The sequence below is a fragment of the Rhinatrema bivittatum genome, chromosome 6 (assembly GCF_901001135.1).
Source record: "Rhinatrema bivittatum chromosome 6, aRhiBiv1.1, whole genome shotgun sequence".
NCBI lineage: Eukaryota > Metazoa > Chordata > Amphibia > Gymnophiona > Rhinatrematidae > Rhinatrema > Rhinatrema bivittatum.
Genome location: NC_042620.1, coordinates 124,681,488 through 124,694,728, shown reverse-complemented (window position 1 = coordinate 124,694,728; position 13,241 = coordinate 124,681,488). Strand labels below are relative to the sequence as shown.

At 44.8% G+C, this 13,241-nt stretch overlaps 1 protein-coding gene and 1 long non-coding RNA gene across 6 annotated transcripts in view; one reads left to right on the top strand and one right to left on the bottom strand.

Annotated features, from left to right (window-relative positions):
• The window catches only part of LOC115093730, a 112,243-nt gene that overhangs the window by 2,880 nt on the left and 96,122 nt on the right, over positions 1–13,241 (bottom strand). For all 4 annotated transcript variants that reach the window (XR_003857395.1, XR_003857393.1, XR_003857392.1 and 1 more), the window contains exon 4: positions 12,592–12,660. This is a non-coding gene — a long non-coding RNA (uncharacterized LOC115093730). The remainder of the gene's footprint in view (positions 1–12,591; positions 12,661–13,241) is intronic.
• The window catches only part of ZNF385B (zinc finger protein 385B), a 690,453-nt gene that overhangs the window by 621,870 nt on the left and 55,342 nt on the right, over positions 1–13,241 (top strand). The window lies entirely within an intron of this gene.

Genomic DNA, 13,241 nt, shown 5'->3' with positions numbered 1-13,241 from the left:
TCCAAGCATGGGAGGAGCAGGCTGGCCACCAAGCTCTAACTTTTGCTGAACCTGCACGCACTGGTAGAGATCCAACAACACAATGCTTGTCTCTGGGGTAGCCCTCCGGCCATTCAATAGCCCTTTTGGACCTGCCACTGGGGAATGGCAGATGCAGCAGGACAGAGGTCGAGGACAGGCAATGGTACTGAAACCTGAAACAAGACAGGACCTCAGCCTTGAACTAGGCTGATGACATGAAGAAGACGAGGAAGCTCGGAGGCTCAGATGAAATGAAGACACGTGGAGCTTGGGACTCAGACCTAAGAAGAAGACACTTGAAGACTCAGACGAGATGAGGACATTTGGTTCTTGTGAGCTCAGAAGAAACAAAGACACTTGAAGATTCAAACGAGATGAGAATGCGAGGTGGCTTTGAACTCAGACGCAAGATGCTCAAACGTGGGTGAAGATCAGAAGTGGATTCTGAAGAGTCAGGCGAGGATTCCGGACACTCTAATGAGGATTTGGAACTTGGGAAGACACAGGCGAGGATAAGGACTCCGGATACTCAGATGAAGACAGCAGCTTCGGATCAGGGAGGAATCCAGGCAGTGCTCGAAGACAGATCCAACCGGAAGAGGGCTATAGCCACCAAACTCAGACACTGGATAGATATGGATTTACTCCCAGGATGGTCATTTTAAGACGAGGACTGGGACAAGGTGGAGCTGAACCCAGAGTTTAAGGACTGATGGTACTTCAGGATCAGGAGCGAGACTTGGAACATCAGGGTTGGAACGTAGGACATCGGACATGAAAGGACACTGCTACCTCAGAACATCAGGAGATCAAGGCGTCTGGACATCTAGGGCATCTGGACATCAGGGACCTCTATAGAGGAGGACCTCAAGGATGTCTGGAACATGACGGACGAAGACAACAGGAGACAGAGACGTCTGGACATCCGAAGGCAAGGGGATGTCAGGACATCTGGAGATAGGGAGACGTCAGGACATCTGAAGACGAGAAGACATCGGGACATCTGGAGACACGGAGACACCAGGACATTGAAGACATGAGGACGGGATCCGACGAGAGACCAGAACATGGAATGAAGACAAGACGAAGGTTCAGGAACCATGACACACAGAGTGCCTTGAAGAAGTGAAGAAGGATCACGGAGCACTCCTGGAATGAAGAGCTGGAACTGAAGATTCAGGAGAGGTCCAACTCCATGACCAACTCCTTGTGAAGGCGAAGAGCAACTGAAGGCTGAGCCCTTTTTTAGGGCTGAAATGCCTTGATGACATCACAAGGAGGAGCCAGGAGGAACTGGCCCTTTAAATCAAGAGAGGAGGTGCGGCCTCGCACCTAACGAAGAAGGCAGGAGCTTGGACAGTGGCATCCTGCACAAGAAGAAGCAGGTCCTGATGATGGCGGCTCCCTGTCGTGAAGTAAGAAGATAATGGTAGCTTCCAGGCCGCATGACGAGGAGCTCCAGAACAGCTTCCTGGCCGTGGAAGAGGATGAGGATGACAGTGGCCTCCTGGCCATGTGGAGAAGAGCTTCAGGGCGGCCTCCAGGCAGCAGAAGACGAAGGCTTCGGCGGCAGCCTCCAGGCCGCAAAGAGGAGCAGCTTCGGTGGCGGCCTCCAGGCTGCAAAGAGATGAAGGAGGTGGCGCCCAGGCCATAGGAGAGCAGCGGGGTCAGCAGCAGCCTCCAGGCCGCAAAGAGGACAGCATCTGCAGCCTCTTGGCTGCGGGATGGATGAAAGACTTCGGCAGCTCCTGCCACAATGAAGAGGGGACGTCGGCGGCCTCCTGGCTGTAAGGGAGAGCGCGGCAGTGGTGGTTGATGTCGGCAGCCTCTGGGCTGTGAGGAACGGCATCGGAAGACTGGCAGCGAAAAGGTAAGAGGCTGCTTGTGGCCTAGCCGCAAGCAGCATCGAAACAATTCTGATGGCAAGGGGGAGACTTACTGCTGCTTCTCTCATGTTTCCTCCCTCCTGAGAAGAAGACTATTATTCTATGGGCAACAGACATACAAAGTGGTTGAATTAACACTCATTAAAGCTTCAGATATGGTTACTGTCCATCTTTCATATACATTGATAATTCAGTCAACTAAAAAAAAACCTATTTAAAATAAGAGTCAAAGCGGATTGCTCTATTGGATGATCAAGCATCTCTTATTGGATCAGTCTGTCCAGAGCCTCAGTACTGATCTGTGCATCTGTAGTCTGCCTGGGAGGGGGAGAAATAACAGGATGGAAGGGGCTGGATTAGGAAGCAGAGTAACTTTTCTATGATCTTTTCTCCATTCCAAAATCAGCCTTCTTTCCTCTTGTTCCCTAAATGACAGGAAGGTAGGGACTGGATTGAAGATCAGTGGAAGCACTAGGTGGACTACGCAGCCACCCATAGAGCACCATTGGTCTGGGGGCAGCGATGCCATGGCTTCTCCTTCTTCTCCACCCAGGTGGCCCAGAAGAGAAATTGATGGGTCTGCGTGAGCGGGAAGAATGAAAGACCATGCCATCACGGCCAGAAGCAGCAGAAAGAATGGCAGGTTCTCCGGGCCATCACAGGAAGCAGCAGAATTGGCCCCCAGGGCCTCAAGAAAGATGAAGCATCCCATCTACTGTGGGGGGCTGAAGGAGGAGGATGCCGCTATGCTTCTGATGGAGGGGGGGGGGGTAGGAAGTAAATGAGAGAGAGTGTGTCTGTGCCTATGTATTAGAGAACGTGTCCGTGTCTGTGTGTGAGAGTGAGACCATGTGTGTCTCTGTGACAACATATCTGTGTGTGTGTGTGTGTGTGTGTGTGTGTGAAAGAAAGAGAGAAAGCATGTCCTTATGAGTTTATGAGTATATCTGCGAGAGCATGTCTGTATGTATATTCATGACTGTGTATTAGAGCATGTCTAAATGATCTGGAAAGAAATACGATGAGTGAGAAAGAAATACGACGAGTGAGATAATCAAATTTGCAGATGACACAAAATTGTTCAGAGTAGTTAAATCACAGGCAGATTGTGATGAATTGCAGGAACACCTTGTGAGACTGGAAAATTGGGCATCCAAATGGCAGATGAAATTTAATGTGGATAAGTGCAAGGTGATGCATATAGGGAAAAATAACCCATGCTATAATTACACAATGTTGGGTTCCATATTAGGTGCTACAACCCAAGAAAGAGATCTAAGTGTCATAGTGGATAACACATTGAAATCGTAGGTACAGTGTGCTGCGGCAGTCAAAAAAGCAAACAGAATGCTGGGAATTATTAGAAAGAGAATGGTGAATAAAACCGAAAATGTCATAATGCCTCTGTATCGCTCCATGGTGAGACCGCACCTTGAATACTGTGTACAATTTTGGTCGCCGCATCTCAAAAAAGATATAATTGCGATGGAGAAGGTACAGAGAAGGGCTACCAAAATGATAAGGGGAATGGAACAACTCCCCTATGAGGAAAGATTAAAGAGGTTAGGACTTTTCAGCTTGGAGAAGAGACAACTGAGGGGGGATATGATAGAGGTGTTTAAAATCATGAGAGGTCTAGAATGGGTAGATGTGAATCGGTTATTTACTCTTTCAGATAATAGAAAGACTAGGGGGCACTCCATGAAGTTAGCATGGGGCACATTTAAAACTAATCGGAGAAAGTTCTTTTTTACTCAACGCACAATTAAACTCTGGAATTTGTTGCCAGAGGATGTGGTTAGTGCAGTTAGTATAGCTGTGTTTAAAAGGGGATTGGATAGGTTCTTGGAGGAGAAGTCCATTACCTGCTATTGAGTTCACTTGAAGAATGGCCACTGCCATTAGCAATGGTAACATGGAATGGACTTGGTTTTTGGGTGCTTGCCAGGTTCTTGTGGCCTGGATTGGCCACTGTTGGAAATGGGATGCTGGGCTTGATGGGCCCTTGGTCTGACCCAGTATGGTATTTTCTTATGTGTTTGTGAGAGCATGTTCTGTGATTGAGCATGTGTGTATTTATAAGAAAGAGGAGAGAATGTGTGAGCAACAAACTCTCTCCTCTCCCCTGCTAATACACAGCAACCTCGAGCCATCTGGAAATCAAAAGATACCAGGTATGGATAGCAGGGGATTTTTTAAAATCCGTTTTAATTGTTATGTATTGGGTGGTGTTTCTGTCTGCTGTTTTGAAATATTTTATTGGTCTTTGGAAAATGTATATGAGTTTTAAGTTATTGGATGTTATTCTTTTTTTCAGCTGTTTTGATATATTCTTTTTATTAGTATGGTTTTACTTCTAGTGATGATTTACATTTTCTGATTTTATAGTTTGATGTTTAAGAGGAATTGTAATGCTTTTGTTTTTCCATTGTTGCACTACATACATTATCTGGCTTGTTGCGGTTTATAATTCAGGTTTTGCCTGCATGTCTGTATTACTAATTTATGGTCTCCTTATTCTGCATTTGGTGATCTGTTTGTATTTTCTATGTGTGACTGAACTGATGTATTCTGCTAGTTTGTAGCAGCTTGGCTTTTTCTGTTTTCTTAATAGTAGATGTATTGACATTATAGGGCCTGGCATAATAATTGCAGTGTTGCCTTTTCATAAGTAGGGTTGTTAGTTTTTGAATGCTGGCAGTTATTGCAGTTTTGGTATGGTAGATTTACTATATTGAAATTTTAATTCATTTTCCTCATGGCTTTTTGAGGGCCAAGCCCATACCCAACTTACCTACAATAGACACAATAAAAATTCCAAGGGTCTTTTTTTTCACTTTTTTTGCAGGGTTTTATAGCATTGCAAATAAATATAATATAGGTGTTATGATATTTTTACCTCAGAATACTGTACTTTAAATGTTCTTGTTCATGTAAAGTCTATTATTATAAATGCATAACTTTTAATTGTATATGGGGATGAAGTGATGGGGGTGGGAGGGGGGCAGTACTGCGAACTTCATTTAGGGCAACTAATATCCTTGCTCTGGTCCTGGCTGGATTAGGGAGCAGAGTGTCTCTTTTTTTTCTCTGCTTTGTTTGCATCAGACTCTGCAGCACCCCCTCCACTCCTGTTTCCCACAGCCTGCCTGGGAGAGGGAGGGTTGGAGCAGGAAGCAGAAGGCTGTTCTCTGCTGCCTGAGATTCTTTGCACAAGCCCTGTGTGCCTATGCCTAGGGAGGAAGAGCTTGCTGGGGTTGGCCCTGGGCCTGTGGAAGGGAAGGAGTTCTTGGGTTGGGCTTGGGGATTGAGGGGAAACATGCTGAGGTCATTCCTGGAAGAGAGGGCGATAGATGATATGTGTATGAGAGAGTGTGTGGAGCAGGGTGGAGTGAAAGAGATACAGATGAGGCATGTATCCTCCCTCCCTCACCACATCACCCAGTCCACACAGATTTCAGGGTGATCACTACTCAGAAGTTCCCAGGTATGGCATTTGCAGAGAGGGGGCTGGGGGAGGAATGGGAGGTTTGCCGTTTCATACTAAATACAAACACCATGCACTGGAAATGTAACTGGGCCTGACAGTGTCATCAGAAGTGAGGTAAGTGCTGATCCTGTTCATAGAAAGAAAAAAAAAAGAGAGACTGGGTTAGAAAACTAAAAAGTTGTCAAAAAGAAGAGTACAGCTGACAGGACATTTGGATTTGTGGAAAATGGAGAAATCTAGTGAGAGAATAAGCAGTGAAATCTGTTTAGAAAGTGGGCCAGCCACGTTTGGGTAGCAAGTAGCCTTTTGTACAAAGAGCTTTAGCTAACAGGAGCCACAGGTCCAGCACTCAAATGAAGGTGGGGAAGGGAGAGAGATTCCTTCCCATTCTGCATCCGCCTTGCCCATTTCCCACTCCCCAACCCTGGCTGATTTTTTTATTTTTTTTGCCACAATCCACCCCTGGTGAAAATACACCTCACATTTACTCATCTCATGTTTACATCAGAAGGCTGGACATTTTGGCTGCAAAGTTTCCTTGGGAAATTCAAATATCAATCTATATAAATAAAAATGTAAATGTTCGTTTGTTCAAAATCTTAAATCTCCGAAAGTTCTTCACCGATTGCTTTGAAATTTTGACACGTTGCATTCGATTTCGCGCATGTTTTTATATACCTATATTATATAGATGTCACACCTGTGACAGGTAAAAGCATGATTTTTTGCAAAAACAGCGCCATCTGTTGGACGTAAAAGCAACACACGCTATCTACAATATAAATGGGCTCTGACCGACGGACTGCAAATGTGCAGTAGAGAGCAGCTCTACCGCGCATGTGCGGACCATAGAGCTCTGCGCTACGTGCTGGGTGTCACAGAGGGGAGGAGGAAAGGGCAGGCGAGTCGCCGTTCCGAGAAACGGCTCAGCCCTTTCCTCCGCCACTGGGGAAGAGGGGAGGGAGTAGGGACTGCCGGACAGTTACACACAGGAGGAGGAAAGGGTAGAAGAGTTGCCGAGCCAGTTCGTCCACCGCCAGGGAAGGGGGGGAGGGAGTTGGGACGGCCGGAGCAGAGCAAATGCAGAAACATGCACTTTTTCTTTTCTTTCTTTTCCATTTAACCAGACTGAGCCACAGCAATGCGTGGCCGGGTACAGCCGCTGGGGAAGGGGGGAGGGAGGGAGTAGGGACTGCCGGACAGTTACACACAGGAGGAGGAAAGGGTAGAAGAGTCGCCGAGCCAGTCCGTCCACCGCCGGGGAAGGGGGGGAGGGAGTTGGGACGGCCGGAACAGAGCTAATGCGCATTGTGAAATTAAACCAGACTGAGCCACGGCAACGCGTGGCCGGGTACAGCTAGTGGAGAAATAAATGTATAGGGGTAAAAGGGTGGGTGCAAGGAGAGTAGTACTACTTTTTTTTTTTAAGTAGCTGGGACGTGGGGGTTGTAGAGAGGATATGCTCTTTATATATCCAAGAAAGTATAGCTAAGAGTGTCACTTGGCTGTGCGAGAGCCAGGAAATATACTTTAAATTAAATTTGAAAGCCTAAAAAGAATTAGACAAACTTTGAAATGTATATAGGAAGAGGATGCGGATCCCTGCAGAATCATTGGCAGTGTTTGATTCTTCAGTATTGTTTGTGATTTTAGCCTCCATCCCCAAGTCAGCTACTTTTTTTTTTTTTATGTTTCTCTTCTAGCCCCCAAGTTTCCTGCCCTTTCTGAACAATCACATCCTCCTACAAACCTGTTTTCCCATTGACATTTAAATTTCCTAAGGAAATTCCTTAACAATTTGCAGCCAAAATGCTCAGCCCCTTCTGATCCAAAATTGAGCTGAGTGCATGTGAGAAGTACTCAATAGAAGGCAAATTTTAAAAGCCCTCCATGCGCCAGAGCCGGGAGTTATGCGAGCGCCTTGGGCCAGCGCGCGCCGCGCAGATTGTAAGAAGCCCCTGAGTACGTGCGTTATCTCCCGGTACACGCACAAATGGTAAAGGCAGAAAAAGGGGCAGGGTGGTGTCTGGCCAGGACATGGGCGGTCCCGGTATGTAACATGAAAGGTGCCTGTAAATATTTACATGCACAAGCACGCACCAGGGTCTCCTAATGCATAACTTTACTTTTCCTAGGGATCGTGTGTAAGTAATGCAGCAAAAAAAAAAAAAAAAGAGGCTATTTAGCAGGGTTTTAAGGTGTAGGGCTAAAAGGGAGGCATATTAACTAGGGGGGTTAGGAAGTCCTAGCCTTTACCTGTGCAAACTGGGAATGGACTGGGGAAACTGGTAATTGTGTTGGCGTGCATATCTAATAAAATCTCCCCCCCCCCTTATGTGGTAGAGCCAGCATTTGTGTGCATATGCACACATGTACAGCTAATTTTATGTCATACACGGATATGTAAGTGTATGGTGTAAAATGGCCGTGTCTCTGGGTGCGAGCCAGCATATATGTGTACATATCTGGTTCTCAAAGGAGGTGGCTGACAAAATTAAAGCTAAAAGAACAGCATTCAAGATATATAAAAGATCCCAAAGGGAGGAGCACAAGGAAGCATATTTGAATCAACTGAGGGAGACAAAGAAATTAATCAAGTTGGCAAAAAGTCAAGCGGAAGAGAGGATTGCCAAGGAGATAAAAAATGGTGACAAAACATTTTTCAGATACATCAGCGAAAAGAGAAAGGTCCAAAGTGGTATAGCAAAATTGAAAGGTGGTAATGATCAATGTGTGGAGAGTGACGAAGAAATGGCAGAAATATTAAACGAATACTTCAGCTCTGTGTTCACTAAAGAAGACCCTGGAGAAGGACCATCTCTACACAACAAGAAACTGGAGGGAAGTGGAATAGATGAAAATCCTTTCACAGTAGAAAATGTGTGGGAAGAGCTAAAGAACCTGAAAGTGGACAAAGCCATGGGGCCTGATGGTATCCATCCAAGGATATTGAGGGAGCTCAGAGATGTTCTGGCGGCTCCACTGTGTGACCTGTTCAATAGATCCCTAGAAACGGGAGTGGTGCCGAGTGATTGGAGAAGAGCGGTGGTGGTCCCGCTTCACAAGAGTGGCAACAGGGAGGAGGCTGGAAACTACAGACCAGTTAGCCTCACTTCGGTGGTGGGAAAAGTAATGGAGTCACTGCTGAAAGAGAGAATAGTGAACAATCTACAGTCCGGAGAATCGATGGACCAGAGGCAACATGGATTCACCAGGGGAAGATCCTGTCAGACAAATCTGATTGACTTTTTTGACTGGGTAACCAAGGAATTGGATCGAGGAAGAGCACTCGATATCATATACTTGGATTTCAGCAAAGCTTTTGATACGGTTCCGCACAGGAGACTGGTGAATAAAACGAGAAGCTTGGGAGTGAGTGCCAATGTGGTGACCTGGATTGCAAATTGGTTGACGGACAGAAGACAATGTGTGATGGTAAATGGAACCTTCTCTGAGGAGAGAGCGGTTATAAGTGGTGTACCGCAAGGATCGGTGTTGGGACCGGTCCTGTTCACTATCTTTGTGAGCGACATTGCGGACGGGATTGAAGGTAAGGTTTGTCTTTTTGCAGATGACACTAAGATCTGCAACAGAGTGGACACGCCGGAAGGAGTGGAGAGAATGAGACAGGATCTAAGGAAACTGGAAGAGTGGTCGAAGACATGGCAGCTGAGATTCAATGCAAAGAAATGCAAAGTCATGCATATGGGGAGTGGAAATCCGAATGAAATGTATTCGATGGGGAGGGGGGAAGGCTGATGTGCACGGAGCAGGAGAGGGACCTTGGGGTGATAGTATCTAATGATATGAAGTCTGCGAAACAATGCGACAAGGCGATAGCAAAAGCCAGAAGAATGCTGGGCTGCATAGAGAGAGGAATATTGAGTAAGAAAAGGGAAGTGATTATTCCCTTGTACAGGTCCTTGGTGAGGCCTCACCTGGAGTACTGTGTTCAGTTCTGGAGACCGTATCTTCAAAAAGACAAAGACAAGATGGAAGCGGTACAGAGAAGGGCGACCAGGAAGGTGGAGGATCTTCATCAGATGACGTACGAGGAGAGATTGAAGAATCTAAATATGTACACCCTGGAGGAGAGGAGGAGCAGAGGTGATATGATACAGACTTTCAGATACTTGAAAGGTTTTAATGATCCAAAGACAACGACAAACCTTTTCCGTAGGAAGAAAATCAGCAGAACCAGGGGTCACGATTTGAAGCTCCAGGGAGGAAGATTCAGAACCAATGTCAGGAAGTATTTCTTCACGGAGAGGGTGGTGGATGCCTGGAATGCCCTTCCGGAGGAAGTGGTGAAGACCAGAACTGTGAGGGACTTCAAAGGGGCGTGGGATAAACACTGTGGATCCATAAAGTCAAGAGACCGCCAATGTAGAGTGGGTGGCTCACCAGAAAGATGGCTACTGCCCGGAGACAATACCCTTATTAAATAAACATACAGATGCTTACTGTGACTCCAACATCGCTCTAAGCTTCAACGGCAAGAGGAAATGTGGAAAAAAGGATTTGCTATCACAAAGAGGGGAGTAGCTGGCTTGTTACGGCGGTTACTACCCCAAACCAAATAAGCCTAATACTTCACTTTCCAAGCATATACAGCATCGTTCTCTGCTTCAACGGCAGGGGAGAAGAAAAGAGGGTTCGCACTCACAAAGCGGGGAGTAGCTGGCTTATTACGGCGATTACTACCCCAAACCAAATGTGCCTGATACTTCGCTTTCGATGCATATCCAGCATGGCTCTCTGCTTCATGGCATGGGAGAGGCTGATACATCAAATATTTCCAGCATAGCTCTCTGCTTCAACAGCAGGGGAATAAGAAAAGCTGAGGCTTCACGCATATCCAGAATAGCTTCAACTGCAGGGGAGAAGAAAAAAAAAAAAAAAGGATTCGCACTCACAAAGCAGGGAGTAGCTGGCTTGTTACGGCGGTTACTACCCTAAACCAAAAGGGCCTGATACTTCACTTTCAATGCATAACCAGCATGGCTCTCCGCTTCAACGGCAGGAGAGAAGAAAAACAACCAATAGGGGCTGTATGACATAGTCTGGGTGTAGCTTGCTTATTGCAGCAGTTACTACCCCTACTACCCCTAACTAATCAAGCTAGGTATTTCACTTGGATGCAGCTCCATCACTGCTCTCTACATTAATGGTGGGGGTGGAAGGGAAATAGAACCAAGAGTTAAGAGAAAATGATAAGTATGAGAGAAAAAAAATGTGTGAAGCTTGCTGGGCAGACTGGATGGGCCGTTTGGTCTTCTTCTGCCGTCATTTCTATGTTTCTATGTTTCTATGTTTCTATGTACACCTGTGCAGTTGTTTGAAAGTTACCATCTTAAGATATATATATATATATATTTTTTTTTTTTTTTGTATTTTTAGTTGATTGAATTATGAATGTACATGAAAAATGCTTGAATGGACAGCAGCCAGGGTTCAAGTCTTGATGCCTGATGCTACATAAGTTTCACAGAGCTGCCAAGTTACCCGGTTCCAGGATGGAACTTTTAGGCCAGTACCGGGTTTCAGACCACCCCATCCTGATGCATTATGGAACTTGCAGCAATGATTCTCATGGGTAGAATCAGGAAGTATAAAACATTGGGATGTAAGTTCAAACCCAAAATGTCTCCCTCCTGGTACTGGGTAACTTGGCAGCTCTGGTTTCAAACTTGTGCTAATTCAGCCCCCCTTTTTTTTTCTGTAACCATGCACACCTGTTATTCTATAGGTGAGAAAGTAACAATTCAGACACTACAAAGGCACATGAATTCCTTAAGAAATTGCAGCTTCCAGTAGTTACAGTATGGATAATGGATACATCAAGTCACATAAAACAATGAAATGAGGATAACGAAAGACAGAAAATTCCATTAGATAACATTGTAACATCCTGAGAACAGCAATATAGTAATTTGAAAGTTGTAACAGTAAGCCCTGAGGGCAAGGCCAAACCATTAACCACTCTTCCTATAAAACAATGATGCATGGTTTCTACATGCAATGCCAGAAAAGAATCAAGTTTTGAAATACCATGAGAAGATAAAAGCTTAAATAAATACCAAAGGTACCTTTGCTTGCCTAACACTATAAAATACACAGAAAAACTCAGAAGCCCATATTTCAGCAGTGGACTGTCCACGTTAGTTAGAGATAAACTTACCCAGTTAGCTTTAACTGGTTATTCAATGGGCAAAGCCACATCACAGAAGATACCCAATTAAATCCAAAGTTAGCCGGGTAAGTTTATTTGACTGACTAAAGTTATCTGGATAATTTAGCCAGATAGTGCTTAATATCAGTCAGGTCTATCCAGTACCGAGCGGTAGGAAGAGCTGCGTTAGTGCCTGCGGCACCCACGGTTGCCGCACGCACAGTGCAGCTCACCTACCGCTCGATCCTGAACACTAATTTTATTTAAATGTAAACCGCGTCCGTGAAGCCTTAGGCCCGCGCAACCTATTTTACTGGATAGAGCGCCTATACAGTATCCTGGGTGCGCGGGCCTAAGGCTTCACGCCACGCTGGTATCTGTCATTTCAAATGTCATTTGAAATGACAGATACCAGGAAGTCAGGTCCGATCGGATGCAAAAGTAAGTTGCTTCGACGCTGTCATCTCTCTCCCCTCCTCCCGAAGCAGGGCGCGAAAAGCAGCCTTGCACCGGGAGGAGGGGAGAGAGATGACAGTGGCGAAGCAACTTACTTTTGCATCCGATCGGACCCGACAGCGGCGAAGCCAAAAAAAAAGCAAAAAAACCAAAAGGTAACCCTGACCTGACCCGACCCAGACCCGGACCCGACCCGACTTACTTTTGCAGCCGTCCGGCCATCTGTAGAAGATATCGTTGCTCCCCTACCTCCCCGGGAAGATGGCTGCCAGCACGGGGGAAGGCGGCCCCTGTGCATTCAATTGGCTGCTCAAGACGTATTGTATAGATCATAATGTTTATAAATAAATAAATTATAAAATACCTGCTTCTACATATAATCTATGGTAAATACACATTACAATTATTTTGCTTGTAAAATATGTGCATATACTTTTATAAAATAGGTATAGAAAGTATGTGGCTTCCTGTATTAAAAAAAAGTATGCATACTGAAACATACATATATACTTTTGTACTTTCAGGGTGAAGAGATATGTATTATTTTATAAACTGTGCTGACTTACCTTATGCACACTGCTGAAAATTACCCACATAAACCTCTGAAACAAATGAAATAAATTGAAAAAAACGCGCTGAAAAAAAAAAAAAGAAAGAAATGAACAAACCAAACTGAATATTTTTTGTTTGCATATCTCTATTAAATTCCTTCAAATTTCCAGTATGCTTAGTTAATGATGAACAATCTATCTCAATGATAAATGTTTACAGCCACACCTTCTGAATTAATAAAGGTGAAATTCTGAGCAAGATGGTATGTCTTCCACTACACTTACATACGTATGATCAAAAGGAAAGTGAGAAGAATCCCACTGTAATCATCCTAAATGTTCAAATACCAAAAGAGCATACCAGATTATCCTGCTCTGATAACTCACCCTATCTACAGTGGTTTTCTCTCTTGGCTAAGATCAAGAGTAAAACTTGAACTATGAACTGAGGACAGTCTTTTTATTTTTATTTATTTATTTAAAAACTTTTCTATACCGTTGTTTAGTAGTATACCATCACAACGGTTTACAGATAGGCACATAAATAAATTTGGTTAGGATTATAAATTAGCTAGTAGGTACCAATACAGTTTCGGTTACATGATTCAGATAATATACGCTATTTGGATTGTGGATTGGAAATTCCATTTATATGAATAATAGGA